This window comes from Cryptomeria japonica, chromosome 8 (genome assembly GCF_030272615.1).
Source record: "Cryptomeria japonica chromosome 8, Sugi_1.0, whole genome shotgun sequence".
NCBI lineage: Eukaryota > Viridiplantae > Streptophyta > Pinopsida > Cupressales > Cupressaceae > Cryptomeria > Cryptomeria japonica.
Window position 1 is genome coordinate 349973947 of NC_081412.1, and position 16051 is coordinate 349989997.

The 16051-nt window shown below is 41.5% G+C and overlaps 1 protein-coding gene across 1 annotated transcript in view; it reads left to right on the forward strand.

Moving 5' to 3' along the window:
• LOC131045345 (serine/threonine-protein kinase STY46) overlaps positions 1–16051 on the forward strand; it is a 261615-nt gene that overhangs the window by 63739 nt on the left and 181825 nt on the right. The window lies entirely within an intron of this gene.

Below are 16051 nucleotides of genomic sequence, written 5' to 3' on the forward strand. Positions count from 1 at the left end.
CTGATCTACAATCAAAAGACCCTAGGCCGTTTGACTATGCCACTTATGTTGCAGAAGCCTTAAATCATGGGTTGGAAAAGTTAAAAGGAGACCTTGTAAATGTTCATTTCTCATTGTATTCCTTATTAATGCACATTATTCTTTATTGTAGACAAAAATTCAATTTCTGGTCAGACGATTTTAGCATCAGAGCTTATGATAAAAATGGTTTGAAGAAACCAGTCCAGTTGTGGGTTTCTGCATGGGATCAAAGATTTATAAACAACCAATATTGGCACTTTCAGGAATATTTTGTAAAACCACTTAGTGCAGCCTTCGGACAACATAGAAGTTATACTTTGTCTCCTGAAATCGAAAGATTCCTCAGGCCAAAAGACTTCTCTCCAGAGTCTCAGATTGATCACCATTGGGGTGATTGGTATTGCCACCCTAATCATACAGAAATCAGGGTATTCGGGTATGAAGGAAAGCCATACATGCTTCCAATTACAGTGCCAAACAGGGTGGCTAGTCTAGAGATTGTAAGACAACTGTCTGCTGTCAGCGCCAAACATCTCACAGATTTTGGTAAACAATCTATTGTGCTAGGGTTACTGGTGTTTTCTGATTTCATTGTTAGAAGTTCTAAAAGTTATCATTTACTTCAAAATAAGTTAGATTATTATGGCATGACTCTGGGTGATCCTAGAGAGAACTTTGATCCTGAGGGATATATAAGAGCTACAAGGGCATCACAGAAACTAAAAGCTGGAATACATGTGGCTCAAATGCCAGACGATTTAATCAGGAACCTTGAAAGGGAAGAGGCCAAGGTTTTGAGAGAAAGATGCGAGATAACTTGGGAAGCTTTCAAGTGGAAAAGAGCAAGGGGGATGGTGGATGGAGACCTACTTGGAAACCTCCAAGATCCTTTGGAGATAGCCAAAAAACTACTTCAGCATGAGGTAGAGATTATGCATAGAGTACCCCCACAGTTCCTCCATTTTGTCAACACTGGAAAAGATAGCAAGCCATTGGCTCACATGTCACCAAAATCAACTGCTAATAGCATCCCTGTTGACTCCCCTAGAGAAGATTATCCCCCTGGTTTTGAAGCAGAGGTAGATGTGGAAACTGGTGAATTTAATATTAGGGATATAGTTGGTATAAGGATGACAGAACAGGAAGACTTTGTTGCGGATGACGGATTCGCTTCCTCAGGAGAATTCCTTTCATTCTTATACCAGTACAAGGGGGCTCATGTGAGACGATGTATGGCTGGGAAATCAGAAGAAGAGCAGATGAGAAGGCTGCAAGATGAGATAGATGCTCTCATGAAAGATATGACCCCTGAGAAGGGGAGGAAAATATTAAAGGAGGCTGGTGTTATCATCTTTTCAGGTTGGGATATAAATTCAGCACTTCTGTCTGATGGATTCTTGAAGAAGCAAGACCTAAATCAACAGGTATTGCCTCAAGAGATAGATAAATTGTTCATAGGCTCAGGATATGATTCTGATCAAAAAGCTCTCTTACAATGGGCACTGTATCCGAGAGGAAAAAGACCAATTATTGTGGATATTGAAGAAACCTTTGGACACCTTATGATCCATCAAGTAGGAAAGACTGACCCTAGGGTCACTGCAAGATTAAACTTGGATGTAGCCAAACTAAATTTGGATCAGACAGAGTTTTTGGTCAGGGAAAACATTACCTATAAGGGTTTATATGAAAGAGCTAAAGAGGAGAATCAGAGGCTACAAGCAAGGATATTGCAACTTGAGACAGGAACTCCTTTAAGTGAATATGCTGCATATCCCACAGGACAAAGTTTGGATGATGTCTCTGATGTTCTGTATTGGAAATATCAAGCAGAAAAGGCTACCAAACAGGTGAGTAATATTCAACAAAAGATGGATAAATTGGTTAATGATATCATTGAACACAAGTTCAACACCATGCTCATACATGTTGAACATTATTGGAGGGTGTACACTGGAACCATAAAGGCATTAAGAGAGCATGAAAGGTTAAAAGCACGATTGCATGAAGTAATAAGCAATGTTGATGTGATGACGCTAGAGGAGAAAGCAGAAGGGACTTTGTATATGAAGAATCATGTTAAATACGAAGATGCGCTAAAAAGAGATCTTCAAGAATTGGATGATGGGAGCCCTATTGGAATGCCCTCGATTTATAAAGAGGGAGAATTAATATCTATGGAGGAATGGCGGAATGAACTTATAAGCGTCAAGGATCAGGCTCTGTCAAGATTGGATTGAAACAAAGATATGGCCCCTACCATCAACCAGATGATATTCGAATACCTTTCACAGGGAGAAGAATTAAAGAAACAGAGCATCAAGATCAAGACTTTTAAAGAAGATGATTACATTCATCATTTAGGGATGCTTAATCTCTTTTTACTTAAGTTTGTTAGGAATGTTCAAATTGACAATTAGTGTTTCGAAAAGACACGCCTTTTCATAGATAGCATTTGCTCTCATATATATATGAGAGAGGTTTCTTGTAATATTAGTCATTAGATATCATAGGAAAAAGACAGTAACATATGACAGCTTGAAAGCTTCCTGTTATACAAATTTTTGACGGATACATAATATAATCAGTTGTCTTTTCTTTGCATATGTGCTGTGGATTATTTCATTTGTTGTTGGCAGTTGCTTGTGATATTATCTAAAGGAGATAAGGTTATTCATATTCTTTGAGTGAAATTTATGTTGTATGTTATAAGGTTGAAATAAAAGTTCTGCTTGTGAATTATAATTGTTCTTTGCAGTGCTTACTTGGGTGGTCCCTTAAAGGTAGGGTTAAATTCATTCAAGCAACTTATGATATAGGCATTCAATTGATCTCATAAGAAATAGTAACTGACAGACCCATAAAGGGGTGGGTTTAAAAACTGTCTCACAAGTTCACACAATAAGTCCTAAGGAAATATAAAGACTCTGTAGCCCAGACATCAAAGAAGGCACTGGCCATTTATAAATTACAACTTATCACTATATTCATCACATTTTATTTTAAAACAATAGGAGTAGTTGAGTAGGAAACATAGAGTAAGTTGGCAATAGTGTATACATATAAAATTCTAAGCATAAAGATCAAGTAGCTTCTATAACAACAATCTTGAACTCATCTGCTATATCTCCGTCCTAGAAACTTATGCCATTCTGAGATAGGAGGAATCCAGATTAAGACATTGAATCTGCTATAAAAAGCATTAGTTGAAGGAACAACTAGTGAGTAGGTATACCCGCCTAGGTCTTGCAGAGCCTAAAGTGAGAGAGTTAGTAACCAAATAGGTTCATTCTATAAGTTGGCCAAGTCAATTGGAGGGTTTGATCATAGGAGTTGGCATTTCCTTAGAACCTATCCAATCTGTTGATTTGAGACCCAACAGGGGGAACGACTATGAATGGAATAACATCTAATATATTGCATCTGATATCTATGGCGTTATTATTCTGCATTACGTGCTTTATTTGTGTACTTTAAGTTATTCACTTGAGAGGGCAAACATTTGGCGCCGTTGCCTAGACGTACTCGGGAACGGAAGACGCGGATGGCGCACGGACACGATGGGCCTACCCATTGGTGAGATAAACCCAGAGGCCGACGACGCGCGAACATAACTTTACACAGGAGAAGACACCGCAACGAGAGAATTTTCAATTCTGCTCTAGGTAGCCATCTAGACCTACGTCCGACGAGAGGCGACGGAGGCGGAAATCCCACCAAGTGCCGTGTAGACAGCGTTGGAGGTGAGCTCAACAGTAAACCGGTTGATGAACCATCTTCCCCGGTTGCTTGCACAAGCATCGCTGGCACAACAAGCTCGCTTGGAGGAGATTGCCTAGGAAGAGCGATGCCAACAAATCCTTCAGCAGTACGAAGATAGCAGCCGATGGGAAGCAGAACGGAATGGCGCCAGACCAGGAAGGAATTGAACCTTGAATCTTCTATATTCAAATAAAAGTGTCATTGACACGAGTTGTATCTGAGGAAATGAATTAATAAAGACGTGTTTTGGTTTATGTATTGTGAATTATGGAAATGTACGACAATTAATGCCCAACCTATTGAATAAAGATAGAAATAAAAAAGCAGAAACGGACGAGTGGGAGGCCGCGCAGAGGGCCTTGATTCTGGAGCAGCAAGTAGAACGTAGACGGAGGTTGAGGCAACTTGCCGAAGGACGACCTGGCGAAGGGTGGCCCGAGGGGAACCAAGGAGGTGTCACGGAGGGTGCAGAAGCCGATGAAAATTTCTACGCGTCGCCAAAACACCGTAGGGTGCGGAGCCACAAAGAGTTTCTGGAGGAAACAAGGTTACGGCGGAATCTAGTCGAGGAGACTCGGGATCAGTTTAGAAACTTATCCCTTACACCACGGAGTGAGGATCACCAAAGGGAGCCAAGAGTGGGCGCGGGTGAGAACGAAGGGGAAGACAACCGTACGGCAATAGGTGCTACACACAGCAGGCAAAACACCGTACCCCCAGTCACCCACGCAGGACACACTACCGGCACCGGAGGGAGCGGCGCAGGGGCTCAGACATAGCCACAACCACCTCAGGGGAGAGGACCCCCATCAATGGCGAGTAAACAGAAACTACCGAAGTTCAACTGCGACGGAAAGGAAGATCTCGTTCGCCATTGTTGAACGTGCGAAACCATATGGTCAGCAAATGGTGTTACCGATCAAGATGAATGGGTAACACAATTCCCAACAACCTTGAGGGGAGTGGCCATAGACTGGTACTCAAATATGGATAAGGCCAAAGTCGGCACATGGCCCAACCTGAAGAAGGAGTTTGGGATAGAGTTCCGCCTCCTGAGAGATGACAACGAAATAGTCGTTGAGATCTATGGAACGAAGTAGAACAAGAACGAGACTTTCCGAGCCTATAGTCGACGGCTGAAGGAACTATTGGGAAAAATGGAGAGTCAACAAGCAGATGGGTTGAAGAAGAGATGGTTTGTGGAGGGACTGAAACATTACCTTCGAAAGAAGATGAAAATCGTTCCACCAACATCATACGAAGATGCATACAATAGAGCGATGGATCTCGAGAGCGAGACCAAGACATCGAAGAAAAAAAAGAAGGATAGCTCATCCGAGAAGGATGACTCTTCACAGGAAAGCAGCAGCGACGGCGAGGCTGGCAAATAGGTGCAAGCGCTCCAGAAAGACATGGAGCGAATGAAGAGGGAGTTCAAAACAATGAGAAGCACTGGTTGGACTGAAGCGGACATATGGTGCACTGAGTGCAAAGAGGAGGGGCATACAAAGGGTACTTGCCCGAAGAAAGCATTCTGCGAGATTTGCCAAGTGATGGGACACTCCACCAAGGAGTGCCCATACAACATGAAAACCCGAAGTACGCAAATGAACCAAGTGTTGTTCACGAAGCAGGCCGCAATATCCGCACCAGCGGGTACGACCCAACAAACCAACACAACGGCATCATCTGGAGGTTACCGGGACAACAGACGCGGCAGCGGAAGGAATAGCAACAATAACAATAACGGAAGCCGTATCCAGTATGACGCCAAGGGCCGGCCAATTATCCAATGTAGGGCCTATAATCAGTGGGGGCACTTCGCCCGTGATTGCATGAAGGAAGCCACCCCTCAGCACCTCTACCGATGGTGTGGGCCAGGCGACCATGAGGACGCAAATTGCCCAAAGGCAGGGGTTAATCTCCTCAACATTGAGAAGGTTGAGAAGACTGGTGAGAAAGAAGTACTGGCAATCACCCGCGCCCAGACGAAAAAGGCCACTTATCCCGACCCCCGTACGGAGAAGGAGAGATTACGGGAGGCAAAGGCCAATATTGAATGTGAGATGACAGCCAAACGATGGGACAACGAGGTGGCGAGTACATCATCTTGTATGGAAGTGGAAAATAACATCATTGGGCAAGTACTGCAAATGGAAGTACCTATAAGGGTAAAGGACCTTCTAGAAACAATGCCATAGTTAAGAACCGCCATTTTTAGTTCCATACAAACCACTGCGCAGGCACCTTTGCGTGCCACACGGGCGGAAGTTCCGGTCAGCCTCTCGGTTGATCCAATGTTGTTGGCCTTAAATAGTGGTCAGCATCCTGCTGTAGTAGAAATGGGAATTCTCGGGGCTATCCTCAAGGACACCATCGTGGACGGAGGTTCGGGGGTGAATGTACTGCTAGAGGATACGTGGAAGAAGCTGGGGAAGCCAACACTATGGCCACCCACGTTCAACTTGGTAGGTGCAGACCAACACGACATCAAGCCACTCGGCACCCTGATGGCCCAGCCGATCACCATTGGCACGCAATCCTTCATACTGGACTTTGTGGTAATCCCACTCAAGAAGAAGGGATACGACGCCATCTTAGGCAGGGGGTGGCTGGTTATAGCAAAGGTGAACCACGACTGGAAAAAGAACACCCTTTCTATGGAGAAAGGGGGGTGGAAGTACACCATTGATTTGAAGACCCAGGTTGTCGGTGAGGAACTGGCATCATCTTCGGAATCGGAGGATGAAGGAGAAGGCAACCTGAGGAACGAAGGACAAGGCTGCAGGGAGCCCAACGACGAAGGGATTCTCAAACTAGGAGAGTGCTCCGAGGATGAAACGGGGTCATTGAATAGGCTCTTCCACTGGCAGATGGAGGATTACGAAATGTCCCAAAGCTACAGGCTCGAAGTAGAGGAACCAGAGCAAGCAACAGAGGAGGTGTACCTGCCGGAATACAGAGAATATTGGAAGGGAGACGCCCCAAACCTCGGTGACGTAGACAATCCGAAGATCATTTGCGTCGGCAATGATTGGAACCTTGTGTGGAAGGCCGCAACGTTCAAAATCTTTATTATTCTTCTTCTTATGTACGGGAAGAAGACCGTGGTCCCTGTAGAATTTGTGGTTCCAGGTCTTCAGATGGCCATTGAAAATAGACTTGCCACCAATGGGTCCAAATTGAAACCCTACCACAAGAAGCGCGCAGGGGACCAGAGAGGCCAGAAGGACACTTGAGAGTCCAGAGGGGAACTCGATAGGATGGAAGGGGACCTGAGAGGCCGGGTAGGCGACTTGAGAGGCATGGGACCAAAGCGGGAGACTCTCGGGCGAGGCAAACCGAGAAAGGGCGATCCCAGAGGCACAAAACCTGAGCTGAATCTGGACACTTAAAAAAAACAAAAAACCGTACGGTCGTACGGGTTCGTACGACAGTTGACCGTATGGTCAAAAAAAAAAGAAAAAGGGGAAGCCACCACCGACGGTGGAGCCACAACACCGGCGGTGGACCACCGTGCGGTGGTAACACTGACGGTGGACCACCAGTGGTGGACATCATCGCCAACAGAGAAATAAAACACGCAGCAGCCCGAAACGGGCAGACACACAAACGCACTCCGCCCAACAACGCAGTGCCCACGCAAGCACAGGGCAGGCACGAGAAGGTGGCCACGTATTCCGTATGGGGTGATCCGTACGGTGGAGGGGTGTTGACCGCACGGGAAGGTGGCCGTACGATTGGAAGTGTCAGTGCTGTTGTTGACCGTACGAGGAGGTTGTATGGCCGGGGTGCCATCGAGGACATTACAGTGGATTAAAAAAAAAAAACGACGACGACCAGATTGAAAAATCATTCGATGACATCTGGAGCCAGGATGCTGAAAATATTAGAGTGGAGAAGAAGGGTTTTGACATCTTAAAATATCACATAAATGATGTGCGCCATGGACTTTTGTGTGGTTTTGAAGGTTGTAAATTGGACCCCACGAGGGGCGCTGCCCCTCGACTTCGCTGGGGTGCTGCCCCCAGACCCCCAGTTTATTTTTGAGCTACAATACACTTTTTGAGTTTGGAGAAGGGCATCAGAGAAGGCACGGTAAGTGTTGGGTTGTTCCGTACTGTGAGAAAGAAGCCCGCAGCTAAGCATTGGCGTGGAAGCCATAAGCCGTAGAGGGAGACGGATTTGGAGGTTGCGAACAAACAAAATTTGAGGGAAGGCATTGCAAGAACGCGAAGTCATACGACACTAGAGAGTTATTCAGTTTAGTTATCAACCTTTGGGGAGTGTGATGGAGGATTTGAGGCGTCTCCTAGCCTTTGTGCCAGAGGGTTGTGGCCACCTCCAGGCAGGAATGGTACGCTTTGAGGAACTTGGAGTATGTCTCGGCTGGATGTGAGGTTGCCTTGGTGGATGCATAGAAGGCTCGGGAGGAGCTGACCACCAGGTTGGAGGCAGTACTAGCGTGAGACTTAGCTCAGTGTACCCAAGAGTTGGATGCCGAGAGGGCAACGCAGGTGGCTATTGAGGACAAATTGGCTAGGGAGATAGTATCATTTGAGTAGCAGTTGGTGGAGGCTGAGACTGAAACGCGTGTTTTGCAGACAAGTTTGGTTTAGGCACAAGAGGACTGTGATGTCGAAGGAAGCAATAATGGTGAAATCCGCACTTGAGCATCGGATGGTAGTAGAAAAGGGTTTTCAGGCAAGGACGCAGCAAGTGTATAAGTTCCGAGCTCGACTGGTGTTAGCAGTTCTGTTAATGTCATCTCTATTTTGTATTAAGTCGTTTGGAGACAACTTCTTTTCTTTTGGGGGGGATGATGTTGGCGGCAATATTGTACAGGGAAATAAAACTAGTTAATTAAGTTGTAATTGTGTTGGTTAGTTGGCAACTGAGGGGTGGCAGTTGCGGTGTGACGGTTGGCGCTCGCACCCCCTCGGTATCTTTATATACTTTCGAATGTAACTTGTGAGGGGGGAACGACTATGAATGGATAACATCTGATATATTGTATCTGATATCTATGGCATTATTATTCTGCATTACGTGCTTTATCTGTGTACTTTAAGTTATTCACCTGAGAGGGCAAACAATTAGCATCTGTAGTTTCATGTATTAGGGCTAGGTTGGGCTTTGTGCACAACTCATACAAGTAGCCTTGTCTTTGACCAATGGTTTTAGCTTTCTTGATAGATGAATTCTTTGGCCAAGCCAACACTCTGTTGTCCATGAAGGTCACTCTGTACCCATTATTCTCTAGTGCTGATATGGAGACTAGATTTCTCTTGATGCCTGGGACATATAGTACTCCTTTAAGTTGCAATGATACGCCTGACTTCAATTTGATAGTGTAGGTTCCAACTCCTTTGACTGGATGTGTGGAGTCATCTCCGATAGTCACTTCCTCATCATTCTCCTCTATCGTGGAGTCTAGCACTTCTTTAAACCCTGTAATGTGTCTGGATGAGCCACTGTCGATCACCCAAGAGTTCTGTCGATCACCCAAGAGTTAATCTTGTTTGATGCTTGGTTTGTAATTGCTGAGTAGAGTACATACTTCTCGGAGTCATCTTCCCCTTTAGATTTTCCTGCTTTGGCAAATGTGGCTTGTTGTTTGGCTCTTTCCGGACATTTGGCAACATAGTGTCCAAATTTGTCACATCTGTAACATTGAATCTGTGAAAGATCCTTCTTGAAGGTGTTCTTGCCATGACGACCTTTCCTCTTCCTAAATTGTTTCTGCTTGCTTTTCTTATTGGAGTTTGTATTTAGGACTTGAAGAGCTTCATCTATATTCTTTTGTTTGATCCCTTTCTTATTTAACCTTGATTCTTCTTGGAGATAGTCTGCCTTTAGCCTTTCAAACTTTGGAAATTTATCCCTTGCACTGATGCCTTCTTGGATGAATGTTTCCCATATACTAGGCAACCCATCTAGAGCAATGAGTGTTAATTCTTTGCTTTGGATCTCATATCCAAGGGTTGCTAGCTCATCCCTTAGGGCTGATATCCGCATGAAGTAGGCATTGACTGACTCCCCCTTGATCATAGCTATATGATTTATTTCTCTCTTTAAAGCCAAGGTTCTACTAGCATTGGATATCTCAAATGCATCTTCAAGTGCTTTGAACATGTTGTAGGCTGTTTCATGTTTCCTTATGATGGGCATAATATTATTCCTCACCCCATCAACTATGATTTTGATGGCCTTTTCATTTCCCTCTATCCAAGTTGCTTTGTCAGGTTCAGTCTCAGATTCTGTAGTTTTAGTTTTTACAAATGATTCGACTTTATTTTCTCTTAGAATCATGTTAATTCTGAACTTAAATGCTGAGAAGTCATCGCCTCCTTCGAGTTTATCTTCGAATCTAATGGTGCTAGCCATTTGGAGAAATGTGATGTTGAATATATGCTTGTCTTGAATTTTCCACAAAATTGAATAGCCTCAGGTTTGATTTAACTATAGCTCTGATACCATGTTAATTTAATTCAATTTTCAATTCAAGATGCAAGTTATATTCAAGGTTATTTTTCTTCTTTCAAGTATATGTTATTTCTTAATATAATAAATCTGATTATTATTTGGTATGTTGCAGATGGAGAAAGAGCATTTATTAATTTCGATGTCATTCTCACAATCACCGATTGATATATATATATATATACTAATAAGGAGGATCAAACAATACCTTGACCGGTCATGTCTATTAGACATGACCGATCAAGATATTACTTGATTGCACCTCTTCAATCATAATCGCGTTTAACCGATACCAATCGGTGTGCATATAACTAACAAGTTTAACCGATACCAATCGGTGTGCATATAATTAACTAGTGAAACCAATAACAATCGGTATGTATGCAGTTATCAATAAACCCGATAACAATCGGTATGTATGCAGTTAACAATAAACCCGATAACAATCGGTATTCCGTGTATTAGTTAAGAACCTGATTATTAGCAAGGTTATATATGTGAATCGAGGGATACGATCATAACTAGATCGTATATCATGCATACTATTATTGATATAACATAAAACGAAAATAACATATCGAAGAGTAATTATATTTATCAGACGAAGGAATGATGACTGAAGTCTTATCATAGTCTATCGATGAGATAGATGATTGAATGAGAGACTTCATTTATCTCTCATTCAATCATTTATCTTACTGAGGCTATCATGTATCAACAATGTTGAGAGACTCCATGACAACATCACGTTGAGAGACTCCGCGATGAACATCTCTGAGACTGAGATGTGTTTTTTCACAAATGGGTGTAGCCATTGTGGACATCATGTTGAGAGACTCCATGATGAATATCTTTGAGACTGAGAAGTGGTTTTCCACAAATGGGTGTAACCATTGTGGGTGTCATGTTGAGAGACTCCATAATGAGGATACTTGAAAATACCTCCCTAGCTAAGAGGGAGTGTTAGTGTTTTGTAGCTTCAGGAGCTATGTTTCCTTAATATTATTGATTCAAGGCAAGTCAGCCCTTGTATTGTAAAACAAAAGAATAAATATTTAAAGCAGGTCGGCCTTATATTATAAACAATTATTATTACAAAGGTCGGCCCTAGAAAGGCGGTCACCTAGCTTTCTATATAAAGGAGGCGGAGTCTCCACATTATTCATTCTCTAATTCACATTTTTCCTAGCAGCAGTACGCATCTTTCAACACCAGATCCGATTCTTTGAAGAAGTATTATCATTCGCTCAAGGAGAAGTAGCATATATTATTGTATAAGACTTGGCCAAATTCAAGGGCCTAATTTTGTATGCAAACTTCTGCACTTATTCCTTTTATAAGAAGATATTATTTGCTGGGTTTTTCTCCCTCGAGTAGGAGGGTTTTCTCAGGGTAAATACTGTGTTCACTGTTCTATGTTTTATGCTGTCATATCCCCTCCCTGATTGTCATATATATAACTTAAATGAAGCACTTATTAATTAATATAATATTTATCAATGAATGAATATTTGAAATAATAAAATATTTATTTTTTAATCAATTAATATTTATTTATCAATAATAATATTCTTGAAATATTTACATTAATATTAAATTACATAAATTCTAAACAAATATAATAATATCCATCACAGCAGTTGATAAAAATAACCACAGTCAAGATTACAAACTACAAAGTATAGGAAAGCAAGCTTCATCATAATTTGATGACTAGCTAAACTATGATTAAGTTAAAATTAACACTTATTAAAAAGAGGCAACTTTTCTTTAATGAACGATTTTATAAAAAGGACAAAACGGTTCAAAAGAAATATACAACGGTTCATATTAAAGAGACATAACCGTTCCTTGAAAGGTCACACGAAGGATATAAAAAAAGGTTATTAAGCCAAGGGAAAGACAACCTTAGTCCACGGGGGTATACACTTTGGCATTATTCACATAGGAGTGTAAAGCAGTCGGAGAGGATTCAGAAAGGAATCCGGCCAGGTAAGTCACACAAAACTCTATGCCAATAGAATGTTAAGGGTATCGTAAGCACCGTATCAAGCATAAAAATAATCATCGGCCTTGAGTATTACGTACATATTCTAATTTCAATAGGGGTATTAATCTGTGAAGAAACACCAGCATGGATAAGTCAGATACTAAGCATAAAATAATAAGTCATGAATCACATTAAAGTTCAGCAAATATCTGTAATAAATCTGCATATGGTATATCTGAGATAGAAATCATTATTAGGTATAACCATGAAATAACTATGAACTGTTAATAATCCAGCAAGATGATAATGTTACATCAACTCAACTATAAAATATGAAATCAAATAATATAATGGATAATGGAATGAATAAAGTATTGGCAGTATTAATACGTTATAGGAAATATAATCTGACTTATTTATTTTTAAATATATATAAGGGTTGGTCAGACAAATAATATTTTATAAGAACTGCTCTGCAGTAAAACATACAGTATAAAGATGTCTAAAAATAAATAAATATATATATATATATAGAAATGGGAATATATATAATGGGAATTTGAATGAACAAATAAATCTGAGATTAGAAATTAGATTGAATTATCAATTCAATATCAAGAAAAAGATTATGTCTTCGCTAATTGGATTCATGTTAAGATAGTTTTGTCCCCTAATCAATTTAGTTAAGTCATAAGTATGTCGAGAACTTGAGATAGCTTAATTATGATTAAAAACAGGCTTAAACCTAGAAGGGGACATTACATATGCTTTCTGTTCCAGGATTGGTCCAGTGATGGCAATGAAAAATGGAAAGGAAATGGCTGCCTTCTGCTTTGTTCTTTGGAAGCCTTGATATGTTTCCAACTGTCTAAGGACTTCTAGCAAGATCATCTTGTTAGTGGGATAAATCGGAAGTCGGTAAGGACATTCGGTAAATCCTTGGACCCTTATGTATGTGAATCTTGGATACTGGATAAACCAGGATCCATACTTTCTTATCAAGCTCTTGGCCTCCCGAGTGAGCCTTTGATGAGTTCCTCCCTGCAATGTCTTGGTAATGTACATCCAAAATGCATCATTTACCCTTTTGAAGTGGGCCTTCTCGCTAAGCTGCAACTGCGGATAGCAGTCATAGGACTTAAACTCATTCTCGCCATTGCCTACCATGCCGTTGCAAACCAATCCTGTATATTTGTAGTTTCTTGCCAGTAAATAGAGAATGTATGAGCTCATGGAAAAGGACTTCGTCCTTTCCAAAATTTTCAACTGTTCATTAAGGTTGTCACTGATTATCCGAGACCAATTGAACATTTTGACTCCCGAGGAAATCTCGTCAATGAAATAATACATCCATGTTTCAAATGGCGCACTCTGAGGGCTGCCCATTACTCTATTCAGCAGTAAAATGATATCACCATAGTCCTCCTTGAAGTCAGTACGAAGCAATTTCTTCAACACACTCTTGAGGGTGGGCCTTGGCTTCTGTAGCCACAACTTGTTGACATTTGTCGTGCAATGCTCAAGCTGGTCTTCGTAGAGCCTTTTGGTTTCCTCCTTAGTTTCATATGAGGTTCGGTTGTAACTTGGGATCCCAAATGCTTCCTGAATGGCTAACTCTCCAAGATGAGCCAATACTCTCCCATCTAGCGCAATGATTTCTCTCTTGGGCATTGTAGTGTATGGCACATTCAACCATAAGCTCGGCACATTCCATAGCTGGTGGAAATCCAGCTGCTTGGACAATGCCATTTCTCATCATCCGGCAAGGAATAGGTGTTGGCAAGAGTCCATCTTGCCCATACATTCTCCTTTTGAAATCCTTGAAATCCACGTGCCCGAGGTTGGTGTTTGTAACATTTTTCCATTTGGAATTAATCTTTGACTCCGGCTGCAATCCTTTATTGGCGAACTTCATCTTAACTTTTCTTGAAGGTCCTCCTTTGGTGGTCATCAACCTGCAATAAACATGAAAAAAATTGACATTACTTTTCAAGAAAATTTATGATTTTGACTCTGATTTTTGGGCCTTTTGCTCGGAAACACTTTCAGCCTGTCCAAAAGCTAAATTTCTGTGAAAAATCGGACTGAAAATGGAAGAATGTGGCCTAATACTTAGTAAATTTTGCGAGAATAAGTGATTAAGACAGAAGAAGCCTTCGAAAATACTTTTGACTCGATTTCTTGATGAAAAATCTATCTTTACTTCTAGAACTTCTTGGTAAATTTCTTTTACTCAGAAAATTTACTCTCTTTCGAGAATCTTCCTTCAAAAATCTATCTTCCTTAACCTTGAGAGAGCAAAACCTTTCACAATCGAACTTTGGAAAGAATGAATTGAAAATGACAAGTTAAACTTGATATAGAGTTGAAAAGTTCGATGATTTTAGCAACTTCATGTTTTTTCCTTAGATTCATCGAACCTAGTCTCTTCCAAAATGGAAACTTAATCTTCATTGAAAATTTTCGAAAGAAAGTTTCTAATTTTCACCTTGGTGCCATCCTTAGCCAAAATATCTCTTTGAATGATTTCGCGAAGAACCTTCTAGATTCTTCTCTTGAATTCAAAAATTTTCTAAGTGTTGGGTTTTCGAAAATCTGTCCAAGTGTTGAACTTATTTTTGAAAATTTCTTGTGTTGGAAAAATCTTTAAAAAAATGATATAAGTGTTGAGTTTATTTTTCCAACTTCAAGCTTGGTTGAACCTTCGTCGATGGCAGATTTTAAAGTGTTTCTTGTCATGTTTGTCTTTTTCTCTAGCCATTTCTTCCTTTCTTCTTGGCAAACTTGATGATCTTCATGCCATACTCTTGTTTGCTAGTTAGGCGGAGTTTAAGATTCTTTTGCCAACTTCATGTCGTGTTTGTTTTGGCGGACTTCAACCCTTGCAAGCCATTTTCTTACTTATCATGGCGGAGTTCATGTTTGTCTTGCCATTTTGTGGCGGACTTCATCATTAGCATGCCAAAAGGTAGGCGGACTTGGCACTTGATTAGCCTTTCAAAACATGGCGGACTTTGTAGTTTGCTTGCCATTTAACCTTTTTCCAAGGGCGGAGTTAGTGTTACTTAGGCCACTTTTCTTTTGGGCAGACTTCAACCTCTTTAAGCCATTGTCATCTTATCAAACTAACTTTATGCTTGGTGGAATTAATCAAATGTTAGTTCGAATTGTGCTTGCTAGCTGGGCGGACTTTCATGTTTTGATGCCATTTGCCATACATGGCATGGCGGACTTTAATGTTGTTTGGACATCTTTATGGCGGACTTTTGTCAACTTCATGCCATTTTAGTTTTGGCGGACTTCAACCTTATTATGCCAATCTCTTTCTAAGGGCGGACTTCAACTTCTTCATGTTATGCTAGCCTTGGGCGGAGTTTGTCATTGCTTCGCCATGTTCATCTTTGCCTTGGCAGACTTTGCAGCTGCTTGGCCATTTCATGGCGGAGTTCACCTTTGTTTAGTCACTTCATGGCGGACTTGGCACTTGGCTTGCCATGTTATTTGTTTGAGCCATCTTGCCTTGGCAAATCTTAATGTCTTAATGCGACTTTTCACTAGCTGGGCGGACTTGTATTCTTTATGCCTTGTTTGTGCTAGGTCGGACTTTAGCAATATCATGCCAAAGCATGGATGACTTTGCACATCCCTTGCCATCTCCCCTTGATTTCTTCTTGGCGGACTTCAACCCTTGCAAGCCAAGCTTGGGCGAAGTTTGCACTCTTCATGTCATTCTTGGGCGGAGTTTAGCCTTGGCATGTCATTCTTGGGCGGAGTTTGCACTTACCTTGCCATGTT